The following is an 8,414-nucleotide window of genomic DNA, read 5'->3' as shown; positions in this document are numbered from 1 at the left end:
GAAACTCATTGCCTAGAAATATCAAGTTAAGAGATCTTATTGGAAACTCAATGGCTAGAAATATAAAGTTGAGAGATCTTATTGGAAACTCATTGCCTAGAAATATAAAGTTGAGAGATCTTATTGGAAACTCATTGCCTAGAAATATCAAGTTAAGAGATCTTATTGGAAACTCAATGGCTAGAAATATAAAGTTGAGAGATCTTATTGGAAACTCATTGCCTAGAAATATCAAGTTAAGAGATCTTATTGGAAACTCATTGCCTAGAAATATCAAGTTAAGAGATCTTATTGGAAGTTCAATGCCTTGAAATATCAAGTTAAGATGTCTTATTGGAAACTCATTGCCTAGAAATATCAAGTTAAGAGATCTTATTGGAAACTCAATGGCGAGAAATATCAAGTTAAGAGATCTTATTGGAAACTCAATGGCTAGAAATATCAAGTTAAGAGATCTTATTGGAAACTCAATGCCTAGAAATATCAAGTTAAGAGATCTTATTGGAAACTCAATGGCTAGAAATATCAAGTTAAGAGATCTTATTGCTTATTGGAAACTCAATGCCTAGAAATATCAAGTTAAGAGATCTTATTGGAAACTCAATGCCTTGAAATATCAAGTTAAGAGATCTTATTGGAAACTCAATGGCTAGAAATATCAAGTTAAGAGATCTTATTGGAAACTCATTACCTAGAAATATCAAGTTAAGAGATCTTATTGGAAACTCAATGCCTAGAAATATCAAGTTAAGAGATCTTATTGGAAACTCAATGGCTAGAAATATCAAGTTAAGAGATCTTATTGGAAACTCAATGGCTAGAAATATCAAGTTAAGAGATCTTATTGGAAACCCAGTGCCTTGAAATATCAAGTTAAGATATCTTATTGGAGGCTCAGTGCCATTTTGTTTCGTTTTTGTGACGTCCGTTGGAATAGCTTGGGGCGAAGTCAGCTCCGTCCATCTCTATGCACAGTGAAAACAAACGCTCTAATTTACGACAAGGCGCTTCGCTTTCATCAACCTGACTTGTAAAACAACATAAATGACTTGATAGTATAATAAACTATTTAACTAAATATATTTCAATTTGCATCAATAGAACGAAATGGAGTTATAGTATTTTTCTTTTTTTTAAAATCCAAAAGAAAAAAAGAGCATATTATTAGGCCTATTGGTATGCTACATTCGAGCAAAAACGACCACTCACGATACCCAAGTGATAATTTTCTTTTTTGGGGGACTACGTAATTGGTTATTTTTGTGAGTTTAGATGGGAAAGTCTACTTAATCAAGGGTTTTACATAATTACTTACAGTAATAAAGCCATTACGATTAGAGGGGTGTCCGTGCGGCTAACACACACTACCCTGTGATCTTAATAAAAGAGGCACATCTTTTTAGTGTGTCTAGACACAGTGTCTGGGGACCGTCTAAATATACACCTGCCACAGGTACAGGCCACGGAAAGAAAAGACCAATTAACTAAGAAAACACTCCCGATTATTATTTCAGTACGTGGGTTAATTTATGTACAAAACATAATACAGTTATTTCAACACTTTGACAAGGGTGGTTTATTTTGTATTAAAAATAATATATAACTGTTGCTGGTGTACTATTATTACAGAATAGTGCGATGCATCCGCAAAAATCAGGTATATTTTGTTTCTTCAGTTCGAAGACTAATTCCTGACGTGACACGTTAGGTATTAGTGGGGTTGCTTAATCAAAAAATCGATACTGACTTGAAGAAAGCACCAAATTTGGCATACATGATCCTTAGGGAATGCATATTGGATTTAGAAGGGGTGCCACGAAATCGGGGGTACGGATGACCTTCAGACTATGTCAAGGTCACATTTCATAATAACACTGATTTTCTAGTTTGGCTAGATTTAAGTACCTCATTCTTTATCAAAGGTGTCCAGATAAAAGAAAAAGCAACGTAGAAGATATATTTTGAATTGTGTTGTCATGACATTATTTTCAAGGTCAAGGTCATAATGATAAAACATGAAAATCAAAATTAGTTATTTTTGTCAACCCACAGGATCATGGATATTTATGTATTATATTCTCAGCCTAGTATCTAATATACTCGAGGTGACCTTGGTAATGTAGGTCAAGGTCATGACATAGTCATTTTATCATTCAAGGTCATCAAAGATGAAATTGAAAATGATGGCCATGAACAAAATTAAAACAGTTTTCTGAAAATGACCACAACTTACATGCATATACCGGGTATGTACTTGCAAAAAACAATCTCTCATGTTGTCATTATCAGTCAATGATGGGTGTCATCGGTGATGACTACAAAAGTCTCAGTAGCATCAGATGCCAGTCAGTTTTTCACATTTAGATTTTACATAAATTTAGTTATAAATGTACTTATGTTCCACATGACCGACCACATTTGCACATTGTAGTACACTTCAGCCCTGCCAATTTGCATTTGCAATGTTTGTGACACCAAGGTTGAGCTTTGCAACTGCATTTGACAAATTCTCTGCAGACCTTTGCTGCTTCTGGCAAGAGGGTCCAAACTGGCATCCAAGAATCATCATGCTTTGTCCAGCCATAACCCTGGGAACTAGGCTGATTTGGTTCTAACTGAAGACAACTGGTCCATATGCTTGCTTGATACTGTGCCCTGTTAACATGTTGCAGTAATGCAGCCTGGGTTGGAGATAGACTCTCCATTGCATGTGTTGATTGTGAGAAGAGCTCTTGCCTTAAGTCATTTACGCTGCTCTGGTTGGTGGTCTTATCATACAGAATGCACGTGAATCGTTCCAGGGAAGCAAATGTTGTCATTTACAGTTCAGTGATCTGAAACGGATGGTCAGCCATATGGCAGAATGATTCGGTGACACTTGGATATGACTCCCAGGCTTCCCAGGCTTTTTTCTTCCCCTTTCCAAATCATTGTGACGTAGTATCAGATCCTGTTAGTGAGTGGAATACAGGTAAGGCTCGACTCTTCAAATTTCCGAGTTTCTTGCAGATGTTGTTGATGGAATAGTATTGAAACCATTTTCCAGAACCAAATGCTACCCACAGTTCAATTTCGGGGTGAATTGATTTAAGAGTGAAGAATATTCCAACGAGTATGACGATGACATCTGTGTCAACTGTTCATACAAGAATCATCTTTGCACCTTTCTCAAGAGCGTCACTGATGTAGATGCACATCCTCGAGTCTGCCTCTTCATGAGTACAGGGTCCCATGGGGTGCTTGGAGCCAATTGAGAGAACTGATTCTCCCTTGGTGATGTAGACCTCTTTTCCAGGTGGAAACTTGTGAAGAGCTGTCTTCTCAGTCAGGAGATTGAAGAGCTCTTCTTTGTTCTTTGGGTCTCGCAAGAAATCTTTAAACTTTGAAGGCAGTTTGGATTGACCTCGAACTTTGTTTCTTGTTCCTTTTCCTCTCTTTTCTCTAGTTGACTCCTTCAGGCTGTCAGACTTGTATTTGTCCCACACAATATCGATCCTGTCAGTATTGTCCATTTGATTTGTGATCCATGTGATGAAAATCTTCTCACAGTACTCATCAAATGTTGAGACCTGACAAGTTGGGAGGAGATGAACTATGACAGCACCATCAAATACCTTGGCATCGAAGTACGCTGGTGTTTCAGCTTGAGATTCTGTGTGAAGAAATGTCAGTAGATGTGACTTTTTGGTTGGCAGTCGAAGCTTCCCATTATCTGATAAGGATGGTGGCCATGAGTGGTTCTCATGTGAGAAAAACTCTTTGTGATCAACATCTCGGAACATGCTTGCAATATAAAGCTGACCAAAGAGAGTGCAGTCACTTTTAAGACTGGCCATTGTTTGCTTTGCTTTTTTAGATCATGATGCCTGAGGACGCTTAAAAAGGGGCAGAGAGTTCTTCTTGATTGGTTCATGGATTGACACTATTCTGTCAATGATGACTTTCTTGACATATTTCTTGTACTGACTTTGACCTTTTTCATTTATTCCTCTCACTGTTTCCACCACATCCGCAATGGCACAGTTGTGAGTGTCCAGAGTTGATAGTTCAGGACTATCATCACAAAATGGATTGCCCATTTGTTCAATGGCCTCACACAGACTTAACACCTGTGCGTTGAAGGTTTCTTGAGTTGTGGGTCCTTGCTCATGGTGATCTACTGCCAGTACGTCATCCTCTATGAATTAACTCTCGAACTCACTCAGCAGCCTTGCTTGCTCTGACCCAGCAATCATCCACTGTCGAAAGGCTACTGGATTCTCCATCAGTCCAATAGCTCCACCAGGTGTTTTCACAATCTTATTGTTCTGTTCATGTGCCTGATCTATTGATATGCAGGAAAATTTGCGCTGTGTCTTTTGAATGACCCAGAAACGTTTGAAGTCTTCTTCAACCTCTTGTGGCAGTGCTTTCATATCTCGTATGTGTATCGATATCCATCGTGCGTAATTTTGATGATCTAATGCAAAATACCAAGGAGCTAGAGCCTCTAGTGTTTCAACATATAGGTCAAAGTCACCAGTGCGTTGTGATCTGATTAAAATCATGACCAGGATCTCGAACTCAAGAATAATGTCCCAATATTGGAAGGTCGGACTCTTGTTTATCATGGATTGTCGCCATGTTTCATATCCCATACTGATGTCTGATGCTGTATGGTCTTGTTTGATCATCTCCAGCCATGCATTATTCTGATGCTTTGCCAAAGATACTGCTGTCACCTGATGGGCGTGTCTTGTCCTAGTAAGGTGAGATACTTTCAGAAATGAATCTGCAATGCTTCACCGAGTGCTGTTGTCCAACCAGATGCTTGTAGAAAGTCACCAATTGTGTTCCAAAGTGACATTTCTATGTGAAGCCCTCCGAGCATTACTATGTGCATCTGCTCTCCATATAGATCTGGCCATTTCCACTGGACGTATTTGGCAAGTGTAAAGAGAGGTTGGTCAAATGTTGACACAGGTATCTGTCCTGGATTTAGGTAGGCAGTGATATCCCTTTGGATGTCCATGCCATGCTTTATCATGACAACTGATGCAGCCTTCTCATAAAACAATGGGAGTAAAGCACTCACAGCTGGTGGATCAGATAATTCTGGGTGATTAGAAGCATGATATGCAGCCCAGGCAATTCGATCACCTTTGTTAAGTTTTTTCTTTTCTAGGAGTTCAAATGCTTTTAAAAATCCAAGCCTTTTCGATGGCTTTAGCTTCTTCACGTTTTCCATCTACTTCTTTGAGATTTGTAGGAGGTACACTCAGGTTGTGAGTCTGGATGGCCACAGCAGGAACGGTAGTGTAACTTTCAGGAAAAGTGTATGTTGATTGGTTTTCCAGTCAATGGTTATGGAATCCCGTGATTCGCCTAAGCTCTCCACAGTAGGAAACTGAAATATGCTTATGCCAGTACCATGAAACGAGTCCACAGCTGTTGTCGATGATGGATTGTGGTCTATGTTGTCTTCAGCACTAACCATTAAATATAACGTAAAGTGGCAGCCATATTGATAAATGGCGGCCATCTTGAAAAAAGAACTAAACAACAACACAAGAAATTTACTTCATATGAACATATTATTACCAAGAAATTTTAAAACGTGATATTGTAGAACCTGAGACAATCAATTTTTTTCTTCCAGAAATGCATTTAAGCCACGACCCCCTCCCCCATTAGAAAATAGTGTTGCTACCATAATTCAACCGTGCATCAGGGCTAGAAATTATCCGGAGACACCCCCTAGTAGTGTGAGGTGCCAAATCAACTGTGTAGTGGGAGTTGCATGACAAAAAAACATTCAAGCTGGTCCTGGTTCCAGGACTATTGCCAGCCTTATAGAAAAATTGGCGGCCATTTTGAAAAATAAAATCATATCCACATTGAACTTACTGAACAACAATACACTGTTTATCTCATATGAATGTTATTAGCAACATATCTTTAAACTTTATGTTATAAGAACCGAGAAAATCAAATCAAATTTTTTACTATTACACTAAGCCACGACCCCCCCCCCCTTACATTCCTTTATCGTGACCTTGACCCATATGCTGAAGGTTATTCATGTGTTCTAACTATAATTTATGCTGAATAGTAAACAAATTGAGTTGAAATAAATGATTATAGTAAACCAGAAAGATAAATACATAACATATTTGATATATTCAGTATCGTGACCTTGACCTTGATTTTGAAGGTCACCCAGACCTCTGATTTCGTGGCACCCCTTCTGAATCTGATCAGTAGGCCCTAGGGGTCATGTGTACCAAATTTGGTGCTTTATTCAACTCGGTAACGATTTCGTCAAAAAATGGGGTTAAGCAACCCCACTATATTACGTAACCACCAGCTCGTCAGAGGGCGTATTCACTGGGATGGTACAAAATGACTGCGCCCGTTATATATATAATAGCCGTCACATTTAACCGTTTTATTAATTAACTATACGATTATACTTATTGATATTAAGCAATAATGTGCATTATATATCGTTGAATATGCATACCAGATGCCTTAATTGTCCCTTCCTTTAAATTTGAGGCAGAGTGTATTAACATTAGTAATGACCGTATGCTTATACTTCTAACTGTTCAGATACATCCATACGGTAATTTGTTTAACAATGTTTAAGATAATGATTTTAGGGATTGGGAAATATTAAAGGCATACTGTCACGGATTGAAGGACCTTATTTCTCCAAAATCACACCAATGTTTGGAAACCAAATCTGACTATTGAATCACCTTAACTAAACCAGGATGGAGTGAAATCCATGTCAATCCTCTTGACAATATTAATTGTTAAATTAAGGGCCGTTGCCATAATTCATTTTTTTTTTTTTTTTTTACAAAATATCATTAATAAGTGAAGTATAATGGTTAATTAGATTGTTGAATAAAGTACATTTTGGGACAAATCAAATACATATTTTTCACGTAATACTTTGTTAGGCCATTTTATAGGTCAGTGGTCTGTGACAATATGCCTTTAAAATGGGCTTATATCTGACGTTGGCTAACGTGGGATTAACAAGATGCTTTGATATACAATAGCTGCATATAACCCTTTTAATTAATAGCCAACGTTATGCCATGTACGTCAATAACGTTGTGCATTGTTCAACGCTGTATTTGGGCGCAAGGTTTTCTATTTATTTCAGGTGCGGATCCTTGGGATGGAGGTGCCGAGGGTCATGCGCCCCCTTTTTTTCGCTGTCGTAAAGAAATAATAAAAGCCTATTCAAGCACCTATTACCATGCCCGGCGCCCCACCCACCCCTCCCTTTCACAAACCTCTGGATCTGCACCTGCTGTTTATAGACATAATTATATAAATTTTGTATTTATTAAATACAAAACAATTAAAAATATTCTTTACTTGATAATGTATTAAAAATGAATGTCATAAATGAAAAAAAAAAGACATTTGGGGCTTCTGACCAAAATATGTAATTTGTTTTTTTGTAAAAAAACACGCATTTCTACACCCCCTCCAATTTTAATACTGATGCTTATAAAAAACTACATTTTACGTTAGTTTGTATTCCCTTGTATTTCATGCTTGGTACCAACTGCTGCTGGGTTGTCTACGAAGCTTTACGACATGGCGAAGCCCCCTTCAGTCCTAACTTTATCCCCGTCTATTCTCTAACGTTATTTGGTAAGAGTGACAGAGGGGTTTTGGGCTATGCTTGGTGAATTTTCGATTGACCGCCCTTTTGAAACATTTCTTGAGAGGCGGTGTAAAGATATAAACACGAAAAATGAATCCAGAAAAATAAAGTTTTGGTCAATAAATTTGCACCTTTAAATGTTTTTTAGTTTGTTGTTAAATAAATAACTTTTTGTCAAATCTGGAACTGAACCCCACCCACCAAAAAAACAACAAAACCCCAAATACTAAACAAAACAAGTATTGGGTCAAGAAAACAATGTACATGCAATGTCAACAACAGGATGTTATGCCTAATTATTGCACCATCATTTTCGTTTAAAGGAACATTCCTGAGTTTGCTGTAATTTTTAAGATGTTATCGAGTAACAGTGACTTTTAGACGACTGTAATTACATATCAAATGTTAAAACTTTTTGCATAAAATATTAGTGGCTGTTTTTGATCGTTCTAATATTTGTAGTAGGTTAAATTTCATTTATTTCCTACAAAAGATTTTTTCGTACGTACGAAATTATTTGAAGACAAAATCCAGTTCGGCCTTCTTACAAATATCAAGACGATCATTGAACACATTGAATATACAGACACTGATATTCTTTAAAAAAAAAAAAAAAAAAATTAATATGTAAGTTTAATCGTAGAAATATTTTATTAGTCGAAAACATCTTACAAGGCAGCAACTCAGGAATGTCCCTTTAATAAACAATTACATACCGTAATTAATTTGTTATGCTCCAAGTAAT

The sequence above is a fragment of the Gigantopelta aegis genome, chromosome 9 (genome assembly GCF_016097555.1).
Source record: "Gigantopelta aegis isolate Gae_Host chromosome 9, Gae_host_genome, whole genome shotgun sequence".
Lineage (NCBI taxonomy): Eukaryota > Metazoa > Mollusca > Gastropoda > Neomphalida > Peltospiridae > Gigantopelta > Gigantopelta aegis.
Note: the sequence above shows the minus strand (reverse complement) of the source record.